This window comes from Perca fluviatilis, chromosome 22, assembly GCF_010015445.1.
Source record: "Perca fluviatilis chromosome 22, GENO_Pfluv_1.0, whole genome shotgun sequence".
Classification (NCBI taxonomy): Eukaryota; Metazoa; Chordata; class Actinopteri; order Perciformes; family Percidae; genus Perca; species Perca fluviatilis.
Window position 1 is genome coordinate 9407898 of NC_053133.1, and position 7890 is coordinate 9415787.

The window sequence follows — 7890 nt, forward strand, 5'->3', positions numbered from 1 at the left end:
GTACAAATTACTAACACAGCACACTGTTTTAATCCTAACAGTGTTTACCACTTTATGTTTGCATGATTTAAATGTACTTTAACAACATGGTATTTGGTGTTTTACACACCTCATGTCAGGTTTAGTTCTCTGGCTCACAGATGTGCTTCATTTTTCATTTCTTTGGAATCAACAGAAGAGCTGTATGCAGCAGCAGCAGCAGCAGCAGTAGCTCATTTGACTGAACAGACAGAAAAAAAGAGCACCACCTAGAGAAACTCACACTTTAATATCAGTGAACCCAAAATACTGTCACTGCTTGCTGCATGGTCTAATGTAGGAGAGGAGAAGACAGATGTATTTTCGACATTTGTCTACCCATTATGTAAATACTTTTTGAAACATTAGCCAACAGGGCCACATATTATACTGCAGATTGCAGTCTTTGTGATTTTCTTTTCATACACATCTAACCTCATTCTTCAATTTTCTGCAGTTTTACTTGCGTCACCTGAAAACAATCATTACTGTTAACATGACACATGCATTAGAATAACAGTCAATGTAAAATAAAAACAGGATAGCAGTACCAAAAACACTTCAAAAACTAGTCAGCTTTATTCAAAGTACAATAAAACAATCCCAACCACTGGGAAGAGTTGGAAAGGTGAACTGTGAGCTTTGAAGAAGAAACTCATCCACTGATAGACAGAAAACATGCAATATTTCCAAATGCTACAAAAACAGGCGCAATGAAGAACAACAGTGCTATTGAATGATACCATGTTGAGACTCACTACATGGTGTGTCATTGCTATAGCGATTGTGCCATTTTTAAGCATTTTCTGAAGCCTTTTGTTCCGCTCCTATGCTGCCGTTAAACCTCCTCACCGTGTCGTTAACATTACAAGTAGTTCAGGGTAAAATATAGTAAGTTATTGCATATGAAACCAAATTCTCCTTCCCTTTGTTTGAAGTATCTTGGGAAGCTCGTTGAGGGCTAAAACAAGGAGAGGGAAGAGAGGCATGAGGATTAGATAAAGTCTGGCACATACCGAGACGATAATAAGCAAGGCAGGAAAGTGAGGGGAAAGAGAGGGAAATGGAGAGAGAGATAGAGAGAGAGTGAGAGAGAAAGACGGGGAGACACAAACAGATGAAAACAGAGAGGGGGTGGTTATAAAATGATTAAGGGGCATGCTATATAGAATTTCATGATTTGAAAAACACAAACAGGTCTGTCAGATGCCTCTGCATTACCATCTGTTCTCTGCTGCCAAAATGTACAGCGGGGAAAGATTTGTGACGCTTCACTGTTTTAAACGTAAATAGCTCTCTGATGCAGCATTACTGAAATCATAGTTTGGCCTTAGAAGGTTAGGTTACACACACACACACACACACACACACACACATACACATACATATACATATATATATAGCAAACTGTTATCATACATTGTAACAACACCATTGAATAAAGGGTTAACAGTGTACATGGTGTAAATACTCATCTGGTATTTTTGCCTCTGGCCCCTTCCTGTCCGGAGCCTGTGAGTCTGGACACACAGACTAAGGGCCAAAGTGCTCCTGGCTCGCTAATTCTGCATGGACACACACACACACACACACGCACGCATGCACACATGCGCACGCACGCACACACACACATACACACACACATACACACACACACACACACACACACACACACACACTCTAAAAAAGGGTCATTTCTTTTGTAAACCCCCCTGACATGTAAAGTGCACTTGGTTTGATCACATATACTGTATACAGTACAAGGGGAAAACCTGATATTGCCTCAGAGTATTATTTAAAAACTATTGATTTTTTTAACTTTTCATAAGAGGAAGGTGCATTATAGTAACATGATGCCTGCTCATCGCTGCACTATGATAAATGGCTGTGGATAACTCCTCAATCATTTCAGCTTCTGCTTAGTCTTAATGTGCATCGCTTCAAAGGTAATTATCTGTTTATTTAAGGCTCTACATGTAGCATTTGAACGTGAATGAATTATTATCATAGTCATTGTGGTCCATCATTTAAAAAAAATAAAAAGGGACCGTGAATGAGACTCATTACTCATTGTGTAATGCTAGGTCAGATTTAGAGAGAAATCTGCTCAACAGCTTTCCAACTTTTACAACCGGAAAAGTGCACAGGGGTTTCAGATTTGCTGGCACTGGCAGGTCAAGGAGTAAAAGGCTTACTGAAATATTTCATTGTCAGTAAAGGCACATAAAAAGTCCTTAAATCAAGCGTTTGGAGCAGTGTTTACATGAATCCCCGTTTTGTTTGTATTGTGCATACATTTGAGCATTCATGTATAGGAATGTAAACATATAGAACTACATTATTCAGATATGCACAGATAATGCTCCCAAAACGGATAAATAACATCTGACCCATTGTATTACTAAAGCAGAATAATGCTTGACTAATGCTACAGAGCTGTTATTTTTACCTACTGATGTTGAAACCAGGCACCTTGCACAGAATCAGTTTAGTTTGACTTTTTTTGGTGTGAGGTTCAAAGACAAATCATGCTTTATTATATGATTAATTTAGGGACATTTTTAAAATATTATGTTCTGAATTGAATTTTATATTTTGTGGCCAGCAGGATTAAAAATTGAAGTATAAAATAATAAAAAACAAATAAAGTAATACGGACATTGTTAACAACTTCTGCCCCGTCCACTTCTGGTATACTTCTGGACAAAGATATTTTTATAAAGATACAGGCACAAATAGTAGCTTTGCATTATACCCCTAGTCAGTTTCATGCTATTCTACGTACCAAAATGTGTGGTGCCAAAATAAGCAGTAAAAAAAGAAGACTGCTAGAAAGCAAACATGGATGTAAAAAATGCAGTGTTTACCATATTTAAATAATTTACTTTGCAAATGTTTTATTATGAAAGAAATTCATTCAACAAGTTAGACCTCAAGGATATACACAATGCAATTTGATGAGAAACATTGAATGTAGACATAACTTTTGATTGTTTACTAGAAAACTCCTAAAGGCATCTTTACCAGAAGGCACGGCATCTGTGTGTCCAATCCTTTGAGTTTTTTCTGGTCTGTTTTTACTCAGTATTGCCTTTATTTCCCATATATTTCCTGAAATTCTTTTTTAAAACACCATTAAAAAGGAAATAACCATAGGGACATACAATTAAATATATGTTTCCTCAGTAAAACTAAATTAATATTATACACGTGTTCCAAAAATAACTAAGATGATAGGAAATTGCATTCTAAGCAGCACTGCAGATCAACAAAAAAGGGGATCTACATAATCAGGCTATGATTATTAAAGAAAAAGGCTCTTACTCAGCAGTATTAGTTTATAAGAAGTTATAATGGCTGACATAAAAAGAGAGGGGAAATGACTCTGCCTATCACATTACAAGGGCTATTCTGATTCTGTTTTACCTTCATGGTCCTCCTGGATGATTACAACGGCAGCACAGTGGGAGGGGAAATAAAGCTGTACGGCTGGCTCTATAGCTAGCATCAGATGACTTAATCAGGCCATAAAGAAGGCCTCACTTACAGATGCTGTGTTGCCCCTGTGCTCCGCATTTCATCAGCCCCAGGGAAGGGTGAAATATGCTTCCTCTGAAGGTAATGTGCCCTATCTCTGTCCAAGCGGTGACAAATTTATCGCCCCCTCGATTATTTACAATCCATCCGAGCCGTGATGATCTGGCTCCTGTTATTTAAGCTGCAGAGGTACAGCCATGTTGGTAATACTGCTGTTGTTGTGAGGTGCCAACAAAGGGACGCAGCAGAAAACAAGGGGAAAAGTTAAAATACATTTGTTTCATGTGGGTTTTGTAGTCCCCACATGAGCCGCATTAGTTGGTTTACCATGACATGATTGTAGAAACAGCCAGGATCATAATAGCAGATGTATTCCATTCGGTATACCTTACATATCAAAGAACCAGTAGTCTACCAAATTGTTATGGTGTTCTACAGCCTAATTGTGCCAAGGCAACACTGCAGAGATGTTGGCATTGTCAACCTCAAGGTGTAGCAAAAGTAAGTCTTATATACTGGGCGGTACTCATTCTGTAGAATGAATTGAAAGTAAAAAAAAAAAAATTAACTTTACGTTCAGTATGAATATGTACACATACATTACATAATTTGGTTGAATACAAAGCTGATTGTTTGACATTCCTTTCTCTTGTATCCAGAAACTCTTACTTGATCTGGAAAAAAGGATTGACGACTAAATAATGACAATATTTCAAGTGCTAACTGTGTGACTACCTTGGTTAAACAGACCAAGTTTCCGGGAAGCAATTACAATGAAACCAGAGGCTGGTGATATTTCTGTCAAACGCAACAAGAATTTCTCTCAGAAAGCTAATTAGCTACTCACATTTAACAAACTTAATTAGGCACATTCCAAACTACTATTTACAACAGTATTAAAATATTGATTTAATAATGCGTCCAAGATTTATACAACCACAATCAATAAAAGCTAATTTGCGCTTTGCTAAATTATGACTGATCTGTCTCGGCTACGATCAGCTATAAATAACCAACAATGTTCTCATATAATGAACCACACCTCATAAGATCAACTACTACTACTTAATGGGGTGCACGATTCAGAAAATGTCACGATTCAATATCAGTTTTTAGGCTCAAGATTCGATTCAAAATCGATTCCCGATTCAAAAAACGATTCACAGTATGTAAATGTAGTTACTTTTGACATGTGACTGCAGTATACATACAATTTAAAAGAATAGAAACACAACAAATAAATTTTTTTAAGTTTGATATTACTTTATATGTCTTCATACAAAAAAAACTTTTGCAACTAAAAACTGCAAAGTGCCAAGCTTTGGCCAGTTTTAAAATACATTTAATTCAAGTATAAAATAAAACTGTTAAATAAAAAGAGCTTTTCGTTCAGAGTTTGGTGGGAGTTTAGAGCATTGAAAGAGTGTGTTGGTTGACTGACATGTTAGGTACTTTAGGTTGTTGTTCATCCACGTCTTTAGTGTTAATCTCTGGGTGATGGCGCACCGTGTGAGTCCTCAAGTTTGTGGTGTTTCCAAAATACTTAACTTTCACATTGCAAATCCTGCATATAGCATGATGCCTATCAAGCCGAAATGTACCCAAACTCTCGCCTTCAGTGAGGATGGAGCAGGTTGAATAATTCTTTCTGTGAGGTTTGCCATTGTTTGCGCTGACTAAACTACTTCTGCTGCACTCGTTCTTCTTTTGATTATGACAAGAGTGCCCAGGCGTCAGTGTGAATTTGACGCAGCCCCATCTATGGGAATGGCGAGCTAAAATCATTTCAGGACAATAGCATGCACACCATTACAAAACGAAAAAATAAAATATGAATTGATTTTTGGAATTCTATGAATCGATTTTCAAATCGGTAGAGCTTGAATCGTGATACAAATGTGAATCGATTTTATTTGCACACCCCTACTACTTAAATTTAAATGTTCAATCTTCCTATTATAAAAATGTGTCCAACACAGTTTGGAAAAGTTTTTTTTTTTTTACTCATTTATACATTAGAACATTGTACAGGAATCAAATACCCAAATGTGCATTACATTAACTTCATAAGAAGCACAGTATCATTCAACACACACACAGTTCTACATATACACACAATACATCCTTTGTGAACCATCAAACTAAATTATCCACCTTAGCTAGTGTGCGGACTCATCACTAAATGTGCTCCATTATGCTGACCAGCTCCAGTTTGCATTTTAGTACAACACAACCTGCTGGGCAGGTCATAAATAGAAACTCCAGGTCGCTGAGAGGGCTGAATGGCTATTTGACCAATTCTACTGTACATTTAACATGAACACAGTGCCGTGAGATGCTTTCATTTTACACACACACACACACACACACACACACACACACACACACACACACACACACACACACACAAAGCTACATGACATGGTTACCACTTCAAGATGTTAGGAGTCCTAACATTTTAAAGTGGTAACCTGGTATGTACTGTATATGGTATGGTAAATATAGCACACTAGATAGTAAATATAGAGTGATTCTGGACAAAGCCTCAATGTTTTTATTCAATCACATTGAATGCTAAAGGGACACTCATTCAAATTCACTAGTAAGCCTGCTGATAAGTGAGCACAAGGAATGTAGCCATGAATGCAGTGAAGCTTGCTTGCTACTTTACACAATTAGACCTTATATATACAGCGTAGGTCTTCATCATGACTCCCACCATGCTGAGCTTTAAGTGTATGCTTATGGTGAGTGATGAGGTCAGAGCCTACTCACCAAATACCAGCTTTCTACATTCTCTCTATCTAATCTGTTCCCCTCTGGCTGATTGAACAGTTCATGAGATCAATTTAATCAGGGAATATTTGGTTCTTTACATTAATGACCAGAAGAATGGACTGAAGTCTTGATATAAGACACCAGACACCAAACTTGTATCAAGTATGAGACCCTCAAGAGACTACGGAGACTGTTTAACTTATCCTAGATGGCTTCTTGTGTCTGTTACTTTAGAAACGGTCTTCAGATACACTACCGGTCAAAAGTTTAGAGTCACTTAGAAATTTCCATTCCACTCCATTATAGACAGAATACCAGCTGAGATCAGTTGCATTGTTTTTTTTAACCAGGGCAGCAGTTTTCAGATTACATTATGTGCTTACATAGTTGCAAAAGGATTCTCCAATGTTTTCTCATTTAGCCTTTTAAAATGATATAAGATTAGTAAACAGAATGTGCCTTTGGAACATTGGATGAATGTTTGCTGATAATGGGCAATGTAGATATTGCATTAAAGGTCCCATGACATTGTGCTCTTTGGATGCTTTTATATAGACCTTAGTGGTACTCTAATACTGTATCTGAAGTCTCTTTCCCGAAATTCAGCCTTGGTGCAGAATTACAGCCACTAGAGCCAGTTCCACAATGAGCTTTCCTTAGTATGTGCCATTTCTGTGTCTGTGTTAGAGAGCTTGTCTGACCCAGAACGCAGAGATATCACACTAACAACGTAAATCAGTTGAAAAAGGTTTAATGGAGCAAAGTGTACTCAGAGAATCACTGCAGGTAGTGTCAGGGTGGTGAAACTCCTGGCTGGTCTGAGGCTTGTGGCGAGCCGACAGGGAAGAGTCCAGGTTATTATGGGACACGAGGGGAACAGGCAGAGACGAGAACATGGAGGGTTTCCCAAGTTGGAGACAGAGGCTGGATGGTGAGGCTTGAAGCAGGCAGGCAAAGCAGAGGAGGCAGCAGGGCAGAGCGGGAACTGGAGAGAAACACAGGGTTAGTAGGAGCTCAGGGAACAGAGGCAAAACCAGAGTACAAGGTAAAAGGGATTATACTGGAGTTAAACTGAGAGCCAAGTTACCACATGGGTTGTAGACAACGAACTGGCACCGAAGAGGTGATCAGCCCGGGTTTAAGTATTGCAGAAGTGAATCATGAAGATGAGCTGCAGCTGGGAAGACTGTGCGGCTGTGCAGTGTTGAATCGGCCACGCCCCTTGACCTACTTCCCTTTGGACACGCCTCCAGCACTCCAGGTGGAAAAACACAGAACACACAGACAAACAGGGAAAAAAGCCACCCAACTCAGGGCGGAGAGAGAGCAAACCATAACAGACTGTAGCTATTGAGGAGGAGGGGGGGCAAGGTGGAGGCTGGGGTTGTGGCCTTGACCAACTGCCACTTTGCTTGTTTGAAAGCCATGATGTCTCTCTCTCATTGGTGGGCCAAATTCTCTGGGCGGGCAAATCAGAGAAAGGGGAGGTAGCCTTGCTCCTTATGACCTCATAAGGAGAAGATTCCAGATCGGCCCATCTGAGCTTTCATTTTCTCA

At 38.9% G+C, this 7890-nt stretch overlaps 1 long non-coding RNA gene across 1 annotated transcript; it reads right to left on the minus strand.

The window, feature by feature from the left end:
- Window positions 1-7068: 7068 nt before the first annotated feature.
- On the minus strand, window positions 7069-7554 carry LOC120551892. The gene is made up of 2 exons (XR_005637928.1): window positions 7421-7554; window positions 7069-7318 (listed from the first exon to the last, which is right to left on the minus strand). It is a non-coding gene; the product is annotated as an uncharacterized LOC120551892 (long non-coding RNA).
- Window positions 7555-7890: the final 336 nt, after the last annotated feature.